At 37.4% G+C, this 12852-nt stretch overlaps 1 protein-coding gene across 9 annotated transcripts in view; it reads right to left on the reverse strand.

Annotated features, from left to right (window-relative positions):
- ATOSA (atos homolog A) overlaps positions 1–12852 on the reverse strand; it is a 90077-nt gene that overhangs the window by 31084 nt on the left and 46141 nt on the right. Inside the window, exon 2 of one of the 9 annotated variants that reach the window (XM_046654818.1) lies at positions 3259–3409. The exons of the other annotated variants lie outside the window; for them this stretch is intronic. The gene's annotated coding sequence lies outside the window, so the exon portion shown is untranslated. The remainder of the gene's footprint in view (positions 1–3258; positions 3410–12852) is intronic. 9 annotated transcript variants of the gene reach the window in all.

Genomic DNA, 12852 nt, shown 5'->3' on the forward strand with positions numbered 1-12852 from the left:
AAAACACAATGTTTCAAAAGAAAGAATGTTATGATTATGTGTTTGTGGGCTCACATGTGCATACATGTGTAGAAAGACACACACACAAAAAATATTATCAGTCCTACAAGCAAACACGCTAACACAAACTAAATTTTAAATCAATCACTATTCTCTGACTGGTATTAGATAAATGATAAGGCCCATTAACTGAAAAATAACATGTAAATAAAAGTATTACCTAGTGTCATATGTTTTAATTAATTAGCATTATTGTTTTGTAGAACCCCGACTAAGGAGGTCATGTTTGGTTACTTAATACAAGAATTTGTGAAGACACATAGGTAACAGTGTACTGGTTCTGGTGTTGAAAAGGTGAAACTTTGCAGTTTGAAACTCTCTTTTCTTCTTTGCTTTTTAAAAATAAACTTTAAAAAATTAGATGAGAACCAGAATCTCATATTGATAATATTATGAAAAACATATATGGATGGATCTGAGAATGGGTGTTAAGAATTAGTGGAAGATGTTATACTCAAAGAATTGGACTCTCAGTTGACATAAACAGTCTGTAGGTCTTAAGACTTCATTTATTCAATAAATATTTATTATACACCTAACGCGTGCCAGGTACTTTCTTAGATGCTGCGACTTGGAGCTTATATTCTAGTGGTGGCAGAGAAAAACCAAAACAAATTAATAAGAAAAATATCAGATGGTGCTAAGAGTAAAGATGCCATAATTGTGAAAAGGGTGATGTTAGAGGATTACGTGCACGTTTTATATCATATGTTCAGGAAAGGCTTTTCTGAGCAGATGACATGTAAGCTGAGATCCTGAACAAGGAGCTATCCATTCAAAAATCAGGGGAAAGAGCATTCTGAGCAGAGGGTCTAAGGTGACAATGCAAGGGTAATGTCCCAGGAACTGAAAGAAGGTGAATGAGGCTGGAATGGCGGGGGCAAGGAGGGAAAATGGTATGAGATGAAGTTTAGAATGGTGAGCAGGGACTAGATCATATAGGATTTGGAAGCTAGGGCAAGGAGTTTAGATTTTATCCTAAATGCAATGGGAAGCCATTGAAGGGTTTTAACTAGAGAAATGACATGATCTAACTCACATTTTAAAATGAGCACCATGGCTGCTACGTTGGTAACAGAATAGCAGAAAAAGAACCAAAGTAGGTATACTAGTCAGGAAGGCACTGTAGCTGCAGTTGTAAGGTTGGGGATATAGTTTTGGGGCTCACTGGCATTTGGATAGCACAGGCATACCTCGTTTTATTGCGCTTTGCTGATACTGCATTTTTTACAAGACCCTCCATCAGCAAAAAGACTATGACTTGCTGAAGGCTCAGATGATGGTTAGTACATTGGGTTTTTTTTTTTGATATAACACTATTACACACTTAACAGACTACAGTCTAGTGTAAACATAACTTTTACATACACTGGGAAACAAAAAATTCATGTGACTTGCTTTACTGTGATATTTGATTTATTGTGGTGGTCTGGAACCAAACTCTCAATATCTCGAGGGTATGTATGTATTTAGAGTCAAGAGTTATCTAGAAGAACATGAGGGGAACTCATGTCAGAGCCCTGGGGCACACTAGCAAGTACAGATCTGGTAGAAGATGATGAACCAGCAAAAGGAGCTGTCAAGTTTGGTATAATAAAAGCTACACGAAAAAAAAAGTTTCAAGGAGGGCCTGGTCAACGGTCTCAAACATTGGTGAAGTTTAATAAAATACAAAGAAGCGATCACTGGATTTGGCAATAAGGAAGTCACTGGTGACCTTGACAATAGCCATCTCAGTAGATGGTGATAATGGAAGATTAGACAGATGTGATATACATTGTCAATTATTCTAAAGGGTTTAGATGATAAATAGAAAAGCCTACTTTCCTAGCCCTCTCTTAACACAATGGCCATTGATGGATCACAACAGCTCTTTCTTATAAAAGATAAGTTAAATATGCAATATCATCACTCATACAAAACTGTCTCTAAATCCCAAAACAAGAATAAAAGAAGTTCCCTTCAAAGTCTATGGGACAGGGGCAGGAGAATCTCCTGCTTTATGGTCCTGAAATCTAGTCACTAAATCTTACTAACTTGTTCTTTTAAATTTCTCTTAGAATTAAACTCTTCCTTTTTAATCCTAAAACAGTTACCTAGTTAGGCTCTTATTACTTTAGATTTTTTTTTTACTTTACCTGAATTACTACAACAGTCTCCTAGCTGCGGTGTGGGACTCTAGGCCCATTCTTATTCATCCTGCACCCTAATGCAGATCAATCTTCTTGAAAAGCCATTCCATCACGTTCCTCTCAGCTAAAAGTTTTTTGAGTTTGTTTGTTTTACTGGCTCCCTAACTGCCTACTGAACCCACTGTAAACTCTTAAGCCTGACATTCGGGCCTGGGCCACCATCCAGTGCCAGCTGCTCTGGCTATGCATTGCCAGATTCTGATGTGACTGCTGCCTTTGGAAATTACACATCGAAGTGAGCCTGCTTAAGACCCTACCTTTGCTTCTTCGTCCCATCTTCTACTGCTCCCTTCATGGTCTCTCTGCTTCAACCAAACTGCTCTCTATACCATGCTCCATTCCCACCTTGGGCCACTGCTCATTCTTTTTTTCCCATCAAACACGACTTCCTCCTCTCCTGTCCACCGATCCCGAACTTTTGAAGAGCTTTCCTGACTCTATTTTTTCCATGAAAGAGCCCTTTCCTAACTCATTTCCACACTGACGTTTTACTTACTTTGTACTCTTCCCCAGAACTTATGTAAGCCCTCTAGGCTATGCCCGGTTACTTCAGGGTGCCGGCACACAACTGTAAGTCATGAATTTCACTGCCACCTGGGTAAGTTTCACTCTGTTCCATGGACAGACTGTACTGCTAACTTCAGCCAACCTTCTCCCAAACCTGGGGCACTGATCACAAATGTGACCATGAAAAAGGGAAGGACAGATCCGTGCAAATCAGCCATCACTTCACAAAAAACTCAGCACTATCTCAACCGCTCCACAGTTACACCAACCCATCTGTTTCTTTAAAATAATATTCTTAATATTTCATGGAGTATTATCTCCTAAGGGGTTACGTTCTACACACATTGAAATATTTTTGGTTTTTCACCTGTATGTCCCAATCTCAAAGGTATGTGTTGTGTGTTTCTGTTTTAAGTCAGAATTGTAAAGGATCTTAGAAATCATATAGCCTAATCTACGTTACTCCCAGATGAAGAAAAATAAGGTACAAAGACATCACCTTTCTTGTTCAAAGTGGTATACTGATGCAAACTGGATCCAGATTTCTTTATCCCTAGCACAACTCGATTTATATATCAAGAGAAGTCTTCAAGCAGAGAATAAAAGGCAAAGTTGACTTCAGTGACAAGTGCAAAAAATAGTGGCTGTAGCTGTAAACAAAAAGAGCAATCTTACATGTGCACTATTACTTTATAAAAATTAGTTTTACACATAAATATTTTCACTTACAGAATAGTATTTTCAAATACAAAAATATTCTTTATTTTTGTCATTAACCAACAAAACTTAAACTGAAATTTTAAAAATCCTCAGCACTCTATTATGAAAAAGGCAAGTAATCTGTAAACTTATTATGGACTGACTTTTAAAAGCAACTTTCTGGGCTGGCATATAGTTTGTTTAAATTCAACCCAATATTTCTACTCTACATCTGCTTCATATACAATAACCACCAAAGTTCAAAATCATGATTAAAGCACAGCAATATTCTGAGGTGCCATCTGAAAAACTAAGTCATGCGTATGTTTTTATAATAATCTAGCTCTTCGAAAATTGGCTATAAATTTCAATTGTCACATAATCCAAACACTCAATTAAACAAAGATGATCACCATCATCTCGAGTTGTGCAGTGTTTCATCAGGGGCTTCCTCTTTTCAATTCTCTTGATGTAGCATAGAGTACTAGTTAAGAGCATGAACTCTCAGGTCAGGCAACCAGTTCTACTACTTGCTGGTTGTTTGGCCTTGTACAGGTTATACAACCTCTCTTTGCCTCAGGTTGTCGTTTTTTTTTTTTTTTTTTAAAGATTGGCACCTGAGCTAACATCTCTTGCCATCTTCCTTTTTTTCCCCTTTCTTCTCCCCAAATCCCCCCAGTACATAGTTGTATATTCTAGTTGCAGGTCCTTTTGGTTCTGCTATGTGGAACGCCACCTCAGCATGGCCTGATGAGCAGTGCCATGTCCGCACCCAGGATCCGAGCCAGTGAAACCCTGGGCCGCCGAAGCGGAGCGCGCAAACCCAACCACTTGGCCACAGGGCTAGCCCCACCTCAGATTTTTTTTTTTTAATCTATTAAATGGGGATAATAATAGTACCAGCCAAGGTCACACACATTATCGGTAAGTACAGACCCATCTTTAAGAGCCCACTTTCCGCTACCAATAGTTCTTAACATTCTTAATTACAGAAGCTCATACTTATTTTTCATTTCACACAAAAATGACTCAGAGGTTACCCCCCCAACTCAAGGAACAGATTCTAGAAAGCTCCTTAGATAGATATATCTTCAAGGATGCCTGGTATTGAAAGAATTTGGACAGCTACTCCATTCTTTCCTTATGTCTCTCCTTTTAAAGCTCTCTCAATTTAGAAATCATGGAAAAGGCCTAGATCATGTGGTTCCAGAAAGAGCAAGAGCATATCCTACCTAGAAACACTATCCATATAATGCATGGCAAAACTGCCCTATTATATCTGCTTATAAATAAAGTGTTTCAATGTTCTGTTTTGCGCATTAAAAAACACTCAGAGTTAATTAAAACCAAGGTTGGTCCCTTTATTATCAAAGAAAAATAAGCAGAATCTTTGGCAAAAAGACAAGGGATAAACTTTTTGTAAAAGGCCAACTCTTGGCCTTTGCATAGAATTCAGGAATTAAAGAACTCGAGGGAACCTTCAAGAGTGTATTTTCATTAATTTATAGATGAAAAAATTGGACTTCAGAGAGGTAAAGTGACTGCTCAGACACACACAGCAACATAACGATAACACGAGGCCCTAATCCAAGGTCTCCTGTGCATGCACAAAGTCAGAAATTTGAGGACTTTTCTTCCAAGTCTCATCCAGTGTGCCTACCTAAACTGTAGCTCCACATTAGTCCAGTTCAATTCTGGCTCAGGGAAGAATCAGGGACAGAGACTCAGCCTTAGGTATGTGTTGGCTTAGTATCAAGGTCATTCTTGTCACTCACTCTGTATCAGTTATCCAGCCTCTGAATGGTGATTCTGGTCCTTAATGTAAAACATCTTGGTGTCTAATTCCCAATCTCTGTTTTCCTGTGAATTCTTACTGGACTTTCCAGTTTACATGGCTACTGTTCTGCATTCTTGCCAGAATGTTCTGTGTTTCTCTGCCCAGGCAGCCACTCTGGATCCAAATTTTTGCCACTGAGACATAAGGTGCTTACCTACCTCAGATGTGTTTCCTTGATATCTAATATCTTTTTTTTTTTTAAACACTTGGGGTTTTAATTAAACTATTAACAAACAAGCCTCAGTTTGAAAGTTCATTAATAAGAATGCATCGGGATCCCTAGCGTTGATATAATCAAGCCCAGCTTATCGCTAGGAAGTGGTGGGCCAAGGAAAGCAACAGGGATGCACGGCCTCCCATTTTCCTATTTTAGTTATATTATTTTATTGAAACAAAGGCTGTTCTCCAATGACAGACATTTAGGATATTTGGTGATGCAGTGAATAGAGCATCATCACAGCATTGCTGTACTAATGATACTTGGCATTGAGTTTAATAAAGGTGACTGGATAACAGGTGCTTTCCTGATGAGGCGATGGCTTCCGCAAATCAGGCTAAATGTGCTGAGGCTGGTTTGTGGCCCTTTCCTGGTAGCTTTAGTTTAGAGCTGGCATTACAGCAGCAGTCCTTGATAATTTCAACCTAATTTGAATGTTGCAGTAGGATGTTGCTTCTGTCAAGTTTGTTCTTTTCTTCTTCAAAGTTTATCCCTCCAGATGGTTGTTGACTGTCTTAATTTGGGCTCCATCAGAAGAAGACCCTGGTAGGCTCTGGGTGCATCTCGGCGGGAGGTGAGACCCCTCCGGAGACTGAAGCATTGGTGGCGGCCATTATTATGTGATATCTGTTATATCTGATATGCATTCCTATATGCCATGGCCACCCAAACTCTAAACCTGACACTTTGAACTTTGCAAAAGAAGAGATGTAAGTGAGTTAGGAAACACCAGAGAGGGAAGGGAAGCAGGGGTTAAAGGCTTAACTAAAGAGTGCACTGTTACAAACTGCATATTTTCCACCAATGGGGAAATTAAAAACCTGCCAACTTCTTTCTAGTCCCTGATTTCAGTTAAATTTCAAGTCAGGTTGGAAGCAGAGGCAGAGAGAAAGCCTCTTATAAGCTTCATGTGTTCCCACTGTAATTATCACACCACTATAATGGCTCTTTGTCTCCAAGAGACTATAAACTCTGGGCGTGCAGGAGCCATCATTCCATGACCAGCGCCTGGCATATAGGAGGTGCTTGATGAATACAAAGCAAAATGAAAGAGGGCTGAAGCATAGTTATTTAACTAATTAATGGGTTTGGGCACTTGTAGATCAGCTTGAGATCTGTGTTAAAGTATGACCGACTTTGAATAATTCAGATATTATAGGAGAGGTAAGCTCAGATTATTAGCCCTACAAAAAATGGCAGGTTGAAAGTGGTCAGGATGTTAGGCAATGCACAAGTCCTTTTAACTTATATTTTAATGTTTTTTTAAAAACAGAATTTAACTTATTCACACTGATATTTTAATAAAGAGTTAACACACACACACACACACCAGTAAAATGATGACATCTGTGTATGTTTCTGGGCCTCAGTTATCAGTATCTCAAGAGAATTCATTTCCTTAATTCCAACTTGATAGCCAGTTCTGCCGTCTGAAAGTGTCTTCTCCAAAATGCTGAAAGCAGATAATTTTGAGGGGCAGATTTTATCACACTAAATCTCACAGAAGTCAAAGGAAAAGCCTTGGCTAATTCTCTAATCACTAATTCTCTTTTGTTAAAAATTAGCACAACTAGTATAACTAATGGAAAAGAGTGAAAGAAAGACAGGCTTAGTGATTCGAAATGTGGGAATTAGGAATTTCAATTATTTTCAATGCGTTAAAATATTCCTTAAATTTTTCTAACACTGCTGCTCACGTTTGCATTCAACAGCTCTGGAACTAGTGTTTAGTGAATTTTATATATATGCAAAAATTTACGATGATTGTGAAGAAAATCAATATAAGATATTCACTTAATCATTCTATGATATTTTAAGGGTAATAATATTTTATCAAGCACTTTGAATTTCTTGAAATAAAGGATCTAAACAAGTTAAAAGCCAAATATTTCTAGTTCTACGACTAAAAAAGAACATGAGAGAATTCTAGAAACATAGAAGGTACCCTTTGATATGAACTACGACAGGCCTGTGTACTCAGGCCACACTGAGTTCCTACGCTCTTTAAGTTACTTACAGCCAAGTAATAAAATAAGTACTAACCCTTTTCCCTCCTTCGCAAATATTGTATAATCTAAAACAGCAATTACCCACCAATTTCAATTTGTTTACCATGCCTATTAACTAGAGTAATAGAAAATACAATGCTATATAGTTTTGAAACACACTATTGTAGATTATAGCTAAACTTTCTTTAAAAGGCATATATTTTATGTCATTTAAACTGCTCAGGTGATTATATTATAAAAATTAAAAGTGTGCATGACAAAGAAATATGGCATTTATGATTAGTATTTACATAAGTTCCATTAAAATAATTTTAATTAAAATTGCTACAAAGGCATTAACACAAAAGAAACAACTTTTTATGGTAATAAAACAATTGGTGAATGCGTAAAAAATTTCAATCTAATTTATCCAACAACTTATTGTTGGATATTTCACCCAATTGTTAACAAATATATTTCCTAGGCCACCAATGAGTAGAGCTCATCAGAAGCTGAGAAGGTAATGCTTCTACTGCACACAATTCCGAAAGGCAACCCTCTCCCCAGAAAACTGCAACTGGCTGCCCTAACAGACACCTCCTCTTCCTCTCGAATCTGACTTCCAATTACACAAAACCTCTAATTTCTAAGTGCCATCCACATTCCCCTCCTGGCTCCTTACCAATTCGATCAGAGTCATTTGTGTAGAGGTAAGGGTATTTTTTAAGAAAACAACCAGAAAAAGAATAGAAAGGTAAGTAACTAAGAATTGGAATCAAAATAAAGAGAGAAAAGGGGACAGGATGGGTAGGGAGAAATAAAATAAATGAAGAGGAAAGAACAAACATCAGGAAAATAAAAAGGAGGAAAAGATAAAAGAAAAAATAAAGAAAACTGAGTAAGAGTACAGGTGGAGGAAGTTGAACAGATGAGGCAGAAAAAACTTTTTTTTTTGCTAAGGAAGATTCACCCTGAGCTAACATCCATGCTAATCTTCCTCTAATTCTTAGTATGTGGGCTGCCAGCACAGCATGGCCCCCAGCAGAGCAGCACAGGTCCATGAACCAAACCTGGGCTGCTGAAGCAAGTGTGCTGAACTTAACCACTAGGCAACGGGGCTGGCCTGGAAGAAACTTTTAGGGAAAGTCATTACTTTGTTTCCCAATTGTTCCTCAGGCGCTCGTCCTAAACTCCCAAATGTCAAACATCCCAAAGTAGGCCTCCCTTGTCTTCTCACCCACGGTCTTCTAGCACCCCTATAAAAGGAGCCCCAAACTTCTAAAAGGATTGGATCTAAACTTTGTTTTCCAAGTTGGTCGTTGAGCCTTCAGAACAGTTGTCTTTATTAAATGGCAGGCTCTAAGAAGGTTCTGTGAAGTAAAGGATGAAATGCTACACCAAAGGCACCAGAGAGATGGAAAAAAAACAGCCAAAAACAGGGGGAAAAAATTTGTAACCTAAATAACCAAAAACAGAAGAATATCCAGAATATTTCACCTAAGAATCCTGAGAGGCTAACCAACACAAGATGCTGAACTTCTCTAATCATCACAAAATACAAATTAAAGCCACAATGAGGTATCATTTTACAATTACCAGATTTGGGGGAAAAAAAAACTAGCCTGACCAAATTAAGTGTTGGAAAATGCGTACAGCAACAGAAATACTCATACACTGCCAGTAAAAGTACCCACTATACAACTACTTTGAAAAATAATGTGGCATTATCTAGCAAAGAAGTGCATACCCTGCAATTCAAAAATTACTCCCCTGGGTAAATAACCCAGATAAACTTTTGTGCATGTGCACCAGGAGACCAATATAAGAATGCTCAAAGCATTGTCAGCAACAACATCAAAAATCCTAGAAACAACAACAAATGTCTATCATCTGCAGAATGAGTAAGTTGTGGTATATTCACACAATGGGATACCATACAACAGTGGACAAAAACACAAGAATAAGTGATGGCTACGCAGGTTATAGACGACTATAACTAACATGATTCTGTTTATATAAAAGTTTAAAAAACAAGCAAAACTAAACAACAGACTTGATGGTTCCATACACATGTGGTAAAAGCATAAAGAAGTGCGAGGGAATAATTAGAAAATTCAGAACAGTGGATATTTTGAGAGTGACTGGTGGGGCTGTAATTGAGGTGAGGCACACAGGAGTCAGGGCACAAGGGACTGTCCTTGAGTAACAGCTGTATAAGAGGTTGTTTTATTATTACTCCCTAAACTGTCTTTAACATATATACTGTTTGCATGTACAATGTGATCCATAATTTAAAAAAAAGTAACTTACTACATTGTCTTACATATATGACAAAAATTTCAGGACACACATCGAAAGCTGACATCTGGGAATTCTGCACTAGATCTGTCACCCGGGTCTCATTATCTGTAAGATGCTACTATCTAGTGAAAAATAGGCACTGCGCTAGGATTCATGAGGTTTACATTCTTCCATATTAACCTCTTTTGTTCTAGGTTTCTTTGGCTATTGTCAAACTACAACACCTCTAAAAAAATCCCTGCCAGCTTTAAGATTCTGGGAATTGATCAAAATATTAAGGTGAAGAATTGTAGCATAAAACAAAGGGGAAAAAAGACAATATTCAATTTATAGTGTTAATTTTTTATAGGATACAAAGCTGATAAACTCAAATAAGACAAACATCTATGCATAATTTGCCATATATGTTATTTCTAGAAGGAATTTTACTTTTTTCATGTAAGAATCAAGTTTTCAAGCAAGACTTATTTGGAACTGAACATCAAAATTGAAGCTACTATTAACGAAAAGTTAGAAGATTTCCTTGTCGATTGGACAATTAACTAAAAGGTTCTAAAACACAATGCTGACCCAAGTAATTGCATGGCTCAAAATGTTTTCTTTTGAAATTGAATAGGCAGTCCTTTGCTTTCACATTAGCACAATAGTTGCTTTTGGGCTAAGTAAATGTCACTAAATATTCAACAGACCCAATCTACTATGAAGTTGTACAACTACCACTTGCTTCCCTAGGGTAGTGTTTGCACCTTGTGACAGAGTCTGCTAGGAGTCATGGGCTCTTTTCTGTTTGTGGCAGAACGTAAACCACATCTATTAGCAAACCCATCCTCCTTACAAACTATATGATTTAGTTATCTGTATGGTTACTATCTGTCTGCCTCCCTGTAAACTCCACAAGGGCAAGGATTTTGGTCAGTTCTGTTGACAGACATAGTCTCAATACCCCAGAACTATGGCTGGCACACAATATGCACTCAAAAATATTTGTGGACATAATTATTTAATTCTACTTTGTGAAAAAGCTAATAAATCAGTATTACACCCAGCCAAGAACTATTAGTGTTTCCTAAGTAACTTGCTCTTCATTATAAGAAGTTAGCTGTACATCGATTGATTAAAAACATTTTGAAGTAGAAAAGACCAATTCAACCTGAATTTTAGTTCTTGATAGTGTTCAAAAGGTACTGTGCTTCAATTTAGTGAGCATAAAATATTGACTGGAACTTAGGCAAGCGGCGCTCAATTATTTCTCTGGTATCTAAGAGATGATTTATTGTTTGATAACCATATTGCTTATAATAATTTCTTCTGTTGATTTCAGATAAATGATCTTAAAGATGAATTTTTCTAAGGGTTAAATAAGATGCCAAAGTTACAATCATTTTAAATCTGAAATATTGAAATTTGATACTCTTCTATAGAACTGTGATGGTTCTATAATTGTGGCTTAACTGGGAGGAAAAAAACAGGCTTTATGATCAAATAGATGTAAATTCAAAATTTGAGTGACTCTAGGCAAGTTGAAATCATCATCCTTACCTCTGAGAAATTTCCGAGAAAAAAAGGCACTGCCCTTTGATTTTTGGCATACTCTGCTCTGGTAGGAATGATCCGATTAGATTTTCAGTTATTATTTAACTTCAAATAGCAAACCCAGGGTAGGTGACAAGCATTTAAAAATCCACTATAAATGCACTGCCCCTTACAGTCAGAAGACATTATTAGTTAGGTTTCCATACAAAGAACCAGAATATAAATTAAGAAATTATTGATTTCATGGGGTTATTTCCTTCATATTGTATTTGATTCAAAGAATGCCATGAAGCAGAAAATCTCATCTTCAGAAATGAAATGAGATTATATCCAACATAACTGATGCCCAAAGAAAAGTAAAAATTAAAATTCATGTAAAGATTGGAAAATAAAATGACCTCATAACTATTTTGTAACTGCAGTAAGTAAAACCTTCACTGTAGGATTAAATGCTACTATTTTCACAACCAAGGCAGTAAGATCCCGTGAGTCCAATCCTGGGCAGGTTCAGGCATGTTACTTAATTTCTTCATTTATAAAATGGTAATGATAAGTGTTAGGGGAGAAAGGAATATCTTCTTTTTACTCAGTTTGGGCCTCTGTACACAGGCAGACCAAGATGTTACCACAAGCCTTATCTTCCCACCAGGGGATAAACTGGAGGGAAAATGGCTGATTCCTATATTTGCCCATTTTACGAATTCTTCCACAAGGCAGGTGGGGTGGCTAACCTGACTGGTTTGATTTTGGTAGTCACTGGGTTATTTCTAGTCAAGATGGAATAATGGAGACCTGATTTACCCACATACCCAAAGCCACACAAAACATACAAACAACTATTTTCAGATACCAGACAACAGACAGTGCAGGACAGTGATCCCTCAGAGGGAAATAAACAGGTAAGCCCTACCCCTGCCCATCCTTACTGCTGGAAGTAAGTTTCCAGGTTGAAGCTCAGAGAAGAGCAAGTCAGGCAGAGCCCAGCAGTCTCCCTGAATGAAGGACAAAAGAATTAGGGAAAGGAAAGGTCAAGGTGGCTAGAGTTGCAAGGCAGAGTATCAGACAGGAGAGAGTAGCACACAGAATGAGAGCTTTGGAGAATCAGAGAAGCAGTGAAAAAACAAACAACCTGTCAACTTAGAATCCTTTATAAAAACAAGGCAGATGCTTTTTCAGACATAGAAAAGCTGAAAAAATTCACCAACAGACCACCACTACCAAAAATGTTAAAGGAAGTCCTTCTGTCAGTAGGAAAATGACAACATTTGCAAATCTGGATCTACACAAAGAGTGCTGGAAGTCAGAAATATGTAGGTAAATATAAAGTAATTTATTCTTGGTTTTAAATCACTTTTAAATAGAATTGACTATTTAAAGGAAAAATAATAGCAATGTACTGGGTAATTTATAACAGTCTAGAAGTAAAATGCAGGCTAAAACAATAGCATAAAGGCCAGGAGAGGCTGAACTATAAGTACATTGCTGTAAGGTTCTTATACTATACACAAACTGGCATAA

Source organism: Equus quagga, chromosome 2, assembly GCF_021613505.1.
Source record: "Equus quagga isolate Etosha38 chromosome 2, UCLA_HA_Equagga_1.0, whole genome shotgun sequence".
Taxonomy (NCBI): Eukaryota; Metazoa; Chordata; class Mammalia; order Perissodactyla; family Equidae; genus Equus; species Equus quagga.